The sequence below is a fragment of the Rosa rugosa genome, chromosome 2 (assembly GCF_958449725.1).
Source record: "Rosa rugosa chromosome 2, drRosRugo1.1, whole genome shotgun sequence".
NCBI lineage: Eukaryota > Viridiplantae > Streptophyta > Magnoliopsida > Rosales > Rosaceae > Rosa > Rosa rugosa.
The window spans coordinates 62902474-62909975 of NC_084821.1; the positions used below are offsets into that span (position 1 = coordinate 62902474).

At 38.7% G+C, this 7502-nt stretch overlaps 2 long non-coding RNA genes across 2 annotated transcripts; both read left to right on the forward strand.

Moving 5' to 3' along the window:
* The first annotated feature begins 2696 nt into the window (after positions 1-2696).
* LOC133729090 (uncharacterized) lies at positions 2697-3254 on the forward strand. Its single transcript, XR_009856235.1, has 3 exons — positions 2697-2924; positions 3003-3134; positions 3225-3254. It is a non-coding gene; the product is annotated as an uncharacterized LOC133729090 (long non-coding RNA).
* Positions 3255-3477: 223 nt separating this feature from the next.
* Positions 3478-6857, forward strand: LOC133728190 (uncharacterized). Its single transcript, XR_009855668.1, has 4 exons — positions 3478-3561; positions 3661-3722; positions 6352-6452; positions 6588-6857. It is a non-coding gene; the product is annotated as an uncharacterized LOC133728190 (long non-coding RNA).
* The last annotated feature ends 645 nt before the right edge of the window (positions 6858-7502 follow it).

Genomic DNA, 7502 nt, shown 5'->3' on the forward strand with positions numbered 1-7502 from the left:
ATGAAAAGGTAGATGAATGCAGATGGCTGGAATATCATGTATGAATGTAAAAGAAATCAACAAATGTAAATCTCCAGGAAAGTTATGTTAAATTCAAAACCATATTAATATTTCTGGAACACATATTATAAATTAAATCCTGAAGTTAGAGGATGAACACACATGACGATGAAGTAGCCCTTTTGACAAGTAGCATGTTATACACTCTTTAATTAACATTAATTTATTTGATTTCATTTTGCCCCTCTTTTGATTTCATTTTCTTTAGACTACAAACGCATGACAAATGTTATAGGCTTCCCAGCAAAGATGGTGAGTTTGTTCAACCAAACTTTAGGCATAAACATGAACACTTATTCTAGCAAGAGAGACCATTATTTATGTAAAAGCGCATTTAAAAATAGCAAAATTGTAAGAAACGTGAACAAGCCAACTTAGAACACAATCATAGGATTCTGGTTCACTTTATCTTGATGGTTGTAGCAAAATTAATCATGGAGGCTGACTCGGTGGTGACTGGGACACAGAGAAAGTCAAGCTTCAGAAAGTATAGGCTAAATAACCAATTTCTCCTAGGTTCCTAGCATTAAAACAAAGAGAAATGATTCTTAGATTAAATTACCTCACTTGTGCTTTCTTGCTCTCTTCTTTCATCCTATCCAGCGATTCAAAGGCTGCATTCCCAACTACCACTCTTAAAGTGGGATACTGCTTCAATATGGCATGAACCTGAAATCACGAGGAAAGAATATCAAGCAAAATGATTTGAAGCAGACACAGAGTGCATTTTATGACGTTATTCCAGCAGCAGCAGTAACACTGAGAGTCTGAGAGAATGATAAACATAAACATATGGTTCACAAAGGCTAAAGTCTAGCAGCTTCTCTAAGGCATTTTCACAAACACCTGGTGGGCAAAACAAAAATGCAGCTCTCCATTAAATCTGCCAGCTGTTTCAGACTCTTTTAGCTGCATCTCTCTTATTGACCAAAGCTCTTCTAGCTCCAACTCAAACTATTCTTTCTTCTTCAGTCCTAAACAACAAACAGTTAAACCACATCCAAAATAACCCGACAAAAATTCAAATGAAAATAAGGCAAAAAACAAAGTCAAAACCAACCTTCAACTTTTTTATTATCCCATTGTTTTGATCTAGCTTCCATTCCTCCACTGGTACCTCCAATCATTGTGCCAGATTTTCACAGCATAATTCCATCAATAGTTACAACTAATTTAAGAGGGATAGACAAAAAAAGTTATATATCTAGCTAAATATAAACAAGTCTGACACAGAATACTTATCCATAACAAAGTAGAACTCATTACCTTTGAACCTCTCACCAATCCAGCTTAGGCGCTTAGCCTCATCAAGTTCGTCACAAACAAGAGTATTGCCAACCGCAAAAAGAATAGCCTTCTAGAGTTACTTCTTTTATAATATCAATTGCCATTCCAAGTTGAATATCAACACCCTACATTAGAAATTAGAAAGAGTACGTAAGTCTAAAAAAATCAAAGTAAACAAGAAAGAGAGTAACCATCATGATATATCATAGATGAAAAAGTAGGGCCTGGAAAACAACAACCTTGAGAGTCCCGTAACTTGTAGAGCTAGAGTCAAGTACAAAACCAATTAAGCCACTGAAAAGTTGAGTACAAACTTTAATACTTCATTAATAAGAAATCTTACCTTGTATCAAGTTATTGACGAATCACAATATATCTTGTAACTAACATTTTATATCTACAATTCAATACAGATTTGAATACTAACCAAGCAATCACATACCAAACACCAAAACTTAATCAGACTTGTATTAGACAAATTTCATAAACTAAAGCACAAAAACTTACTAGGCTGCCAGTGGCTTAGTAAGAAGGAGAATAAAGAGGACCATGCCGATTCTAGATTTTATCACAGAACATTAAAATGAAAAACAACACATTGAATCGATCTAGCCTAATTACACTACTACCACCACAATCAGGTCTCAATCACATAGTTAATGCCAAAAAAAAAAGGTAAACAGTAACCAAAACATCTTCATATTTTCAATTCGAAAAGGAACTTCATTAACAAAAAGAACTCAATCAAAACAGTAACAGGTTTCCAATCCCACAAGCCCCATTTCACCTTCATCAACTGGAACCATAAAACTTATAGAATTGCCGTGCAACAAATCAAGGGCTCGTTCTTTTCCATAGAATTTACAAAATTTAAGCTAAAAGAGAATTAAAACCTGAATTCAATTAATACCATTTAGGGCTGGCAATTTGGGCCGAAGCAACCGAATGGGCCGAAATTCGAACCGACCCGAACCGATTTGGGTCGAAAATTCGGCTGCCGACTTTCGGCTCGGCTGAGCCGTACCGTTTGGCTCCATTCGGCTCGGCTACGGTATGCCATACTGTATACCGACGGTATACCGTACCAGCCGAATATAATGTATACATACCGCAAAATGCCAAAATATACATATATGTATAAAATTGTGTAAGAGGCAGGGTTCGAACCCACATCCTCTTCCACAAAGACTCAGCTCCCAACCACTAGAGCACAAGCTGCTATCGATATATGATACTACAAATGTTATATTTATTTCTCACTTAGTTCTTATTGTCAAAAGTCAAAACCAACAAACCCTAATACCCTATCACTTACTCGCTCGACCCCAGCCTCATTTCTCACTTCTTCAGTTCTTCGTTTTGCTCGACCTAAACCCGCCTCCCTCCCCAAAATCATTGATCCCAGATTCCGGCCCCTAAAATCATCAAAACCATGGACAAATCTCTTGCAGTACGTCATATCCCAAATCCCCAGCCTTATTTCTCCATAATTTTGACAGATTAACCTTTTGTTGTTTGAAAATCCCCAAACCATCGAAACCCTAATTCTGGAAAAGTGTTGTTTCCTTCACCGAAAGGTAATCTCTACCCCTATTCTATGTTGTTATTCAATTTTTATTGTCGATTACTTGATTTTGATCAAAAGAAACTCCAAGGTCAAGAAGGTCAAGCTCACCGTCCTCCAGTTCTACAAGGTCGACGACTCCGGCAAGGTGCAGAAGCTGAGGAAGGAGTGAAAGAGAAGGCAGAGGGAGAGCATTTTTCTGGATTAAACCCTGGATGTTTAGGTATGTTAAGTTGGGTCCTCATTCCTTAATCCCATAAGATGATTTTGGCCTTCTTCTTGATTTTTAATTTGGTTTTCTTTATCTGAGAAGGTAGTTTTGGAGCTAAAAAGTACTATTGCACTTTAGAATCACTTATTCTCCTTCAATTGAGTTAATATTTTATTTCTTGTTTAGCTTTAGGTTAGCTATAACTCGAATAAACTGGTATATGATTTGTGGTGGCATTGAGGACTATATAGTTTGAGACAAACTTGTATGTATTTGATAGCTTGTGAACCCCCAAAGACTGAGGCTTTTGTCTATTTTTTTTGGTGGCTAATTCAACTCTTACCAAGAATTGTGATTTCCAATTGCAGAAACTTCAGAGAGGGCCAGGAATAGAGAAGGAACAACTCGATGATGTTGTTCTTCGCCAATTAACAGAAAGGTTATTGACTTTTTTTTTACCCCCTTTTATATTTTTGTTCATTAACAGACTTTTGATGTGGAAATTGTGGTTTCTAACATTACTTAATTTCTTTGGTAGGCAAGGACAAAACTGGTAGGAGCTTACGTTTAGGAGCATACGTTGGAGCTTTTATTTAAAAGGTAATAGACTAATAGTACTTGAGCTGCATGTGAATGATGAATGCTATGGGTAGATGAATGCTATGTGAATGATGAATACTATGAACTGTTTGATGTATGCTGGAATGATTAATGAGTACTAGGAATGTCTGCGAATGGTAATGAACTGGAATGCAGATTTTTGTTTCTTGAATGCTAATGATTAATTGTGAATGGTAATGATTAATGGTAATGTTTTGGTAATGAATTAGAACTGCTTAATGATAATGAATTGGATACGTTAATGCATTGGACCTGCTTTGCTGTTGTGTTGCTGATAAATGAATAAAATGATAGTGTTGCTGATCAATGATAAATGCTAATATTTGATTATAAGTAATGAACGGCTAATGTTTTGGTAATGACACTTGGTTTTTTTTTTTTTTGCATGTTTGTGTAGATGGCATCTTCTTCTAGTAGTTTGAGTACCCCCTCAATATGCAGTAACCTTAATCTCACCTCTACTTCATCTATAGTTCAGCCTTCAAACCCCAACCCAAACCCTGACCCTAACCTAAATATCATCCCTCAAGTAGAGTCACAGTCAGTCCCAACCATTCCTACGCACGAAGGGCATGATAATACATTTACGTTTAGGGCAGGTGGAAAAACAAAGAAAGCAACTAGGGTGAGGACAGGGGGTAAAAATGCAAAGCCAGCGTTAGGAAGAAGCAAAACCTGGGAGTGTTTCACTAGGCCGAAACTGACTGATGGGAGTGATAATCAAGAGGTCGCACAATGCAATTTCTGCCAAGAAATTGTACCTGCCTCCACCACTGTGAATGGGACTTCTTCAATGTGGTCTCACGCAAAGAAGTGCAAAACCAGCCCTCTTTACCAGCCACCACCAGAAACGAAGGGTCAAACCACTCTTAAATCAGATAATGTGAGTGGGGGGGTTACTTACCATAAATTCAGCCAACCTAGATGTGATTTAGGGTGTGTTAGGATGATCATCATGGATGAACTTCCTTTCATGCATGTTGAAGGGGATGGGTTTAAAGAGTTTGTTAAGGAGTTGCAGCCTCAGTGGAAAAGAATGAATAGAAAAGAGGTTGCGAAAGGAGTGTGGGAGTTGTATCAAATTGAGAAAGCCAAGCTGATGAGTGATTTTGCTGCTCACTCAACAAGAGTGAGCATAACTACTAATACTTGGACGAGTATTCAGAACATAAACTACATGGTCGTCACTGCCCACTTTCTGGACAGTGACTGGAACCTTCACAAAAGAATAATTAACTTCTGTTCAATCATTAGCCATAAAGGGGAGGATATAGGGAGGGTTTTTACATCTTCGGTGTGCTTGTCACATCATAAATCTGATTGTGAGAGATGGAATCGATGAGATTGAGGATGGGATAGAGGCTATTTGGCACTGTGTGAAGTTTATCCGGTCTTCTTCAAGCAGACTTGATAAATTTAGGGATTTTTTAGTGCTTGAACAGTTGAGCAAGACTGTAAATGTTCCCCTTGATGTTATAACTAGGTGGAACAGCACATATTTAATGTTGGATGCGGCATTAAAGTATGAAAAAGTGTTTGAAAGGATGGCTGATGAAGATGACGCTTTTAAGAAGTACTTCGACGAGACGGATGCCAAAACTAAGAAGAAAAGGGCAGGTCCTCCTTCATCACAAGATTGGAGGAATGCACAAGCTTTTGTGCATTTTCTTGGGAAGTTTTACGAAGCAACCATGAAGTTGAGCGCTTGGAAGAAAGTGACAGCACATCTGCTGTTTTCTGAGTTGATAGGGCTGCAAACTGAGATTGATAGCAAGATGAAGGATGTTAGAGACCCTATTTTGCAAAGGGTGGCTTGTGGGTTGAAAGCCAAGTTCGATAAGTATTGGGGTTCATTTGAACAAATGAACATAATCATCGTCATAGCCAATGTGTTAGATCCTAGGTGGAAGCTACAATACCAAAAAAAGGCATTCGCCAAAGTTGGTTCCTCACCAATAAGAGTTGTAGCAATAACTAGTGAGTTAAAGGGGATTTTAATGATGATGTACGAAGAATATAGGCGCTGTGATGCTGCCTCTTCCCAAACCACACCCCTTGAAGGAAGTCAGCCAATGGAGGGGATTGAGTTTGACGGTGTTGATGGTGGACAAGCTGAAATTTTGGCTGATTTAATGCAAGAAAGAATGGATGAGCAAAATGAGATGATATCGAATGAGGTTGACAAATACTTGGCTGATCGATATGTTAATCCACTAACACCGGGTTTCGATGTGACAGTTTGGTGGAAAGTTAATGCAAATGCATATCCGATACTTTCAAAGCTTGCAAAGGATATATTTGCCATCCCTTGCAGCACTGTCGCAAGTGAAAATGCCTTCAGTTTGGGGAAAAGGGTGGTAGATCCTTATAGGAGTTCCCTAACACCTAAAATGGTGGAGTGTTTGGTCTGCTCAAGTGATTGGTTGAGGGCTACAACACCTAACTTCTACAAGGAACCAACTGTGGCTGAGCTGGAGCAGTATCGCGAGCTAGAAGCAATGGAGAGAGGTATAATTCTGCAAATATTTAATTGAATTTACTCGTTTCTGCGATTTCTGCAATTTTCTTGAACTTTTACTCGCTATCAATTTTCTGTTTTAATTTGTAGAAACTGCTAGACTTAGATTGGATGAACCAAGCTCTTCTACGACCACTGCTGCAACATAAAGAAGATGCACATTTCAGTTTTCTGCCGGTGCAAAGGTTTTGGTATGCAATCAGTCTTGTCACTTACCTCTTCAATTTATTTTCATCATGTTTTCTTTAAATTCATCAATTCTGGGCTGCTGCATAAAGTTGTTGCATTCTGTTTTAGTCTAATATTGACAAACTGAAACTGTGCAGCGGCATCCCCATACTGCAGAAGATGAGGTGATGGTTGATCGGAACATTAAACCAACCTAACTTGTGTTTTTTTTCTTCAGTTTTATGTATAATGGGGCTGCGTATTTTTCAGTTAGTTGTTGGTCATGTAATTTCTTTATAAGTGTTGTGTTATTCTTTTTTTTTTTTTTTTTGGACTTTTGGATGCGTTGCAGCTTTGTACTTTGTTGTGGACTTGTGCAATGTGGCAATGTGCCGTATGATGTACTTTTACACCTTTAGGTTCTATAACTTGTAGTTGTAGCTCAATGATTTAATGTGTGGATGATATGATGTAGTGGGCTGCAGCAGCAGTAAATATGGATACCATAAATAGGCTAAAACTGTGCTGTAAAAGCCCAAAAACTGGAAAACTAATAGTCAATAAGTATGAAAAAATTAGGCTGCTAAAAGTAAAGAGCTGGAAAATTGAAATGGGCCTTCTCAAACCCAAAAAATTTAGATGGCCCAATAGTTCGGTGGAAGCCCATTACCGAATCAAGCCAACCGAATAATCGGCATACCGAAACTTCGGTTTGGGCCTTGCTCGGCCTGGTTTCGGTTACAGTTTGGGCTTACCGACCCACTTCGGTTCGGTAGTGGTTTGGCCCAATTGTGGTCGGTTTTGGGCCGAATCCAGCCCTAATACCATTGTTGACTTGGTCGCTGTCTCCGGGGTGAGCTTGTAGTGACAAAACCCAATCCGCAACTGCGTCCTTGTTAATATGAAAATCCAAACTTCTAATTAGTGAATGAAAAAACTGAACTCCCTAACGGCAACGTATTGAGGAGGGATGACGTACGCGGTGGAGAGCATGGAGGAGGTCAAGGCCGGAGACGACGAAGTAGGCGAGAGTGAGGCGGTTGATCTCTTGCATCTGGTATTGGTGTGGGAGG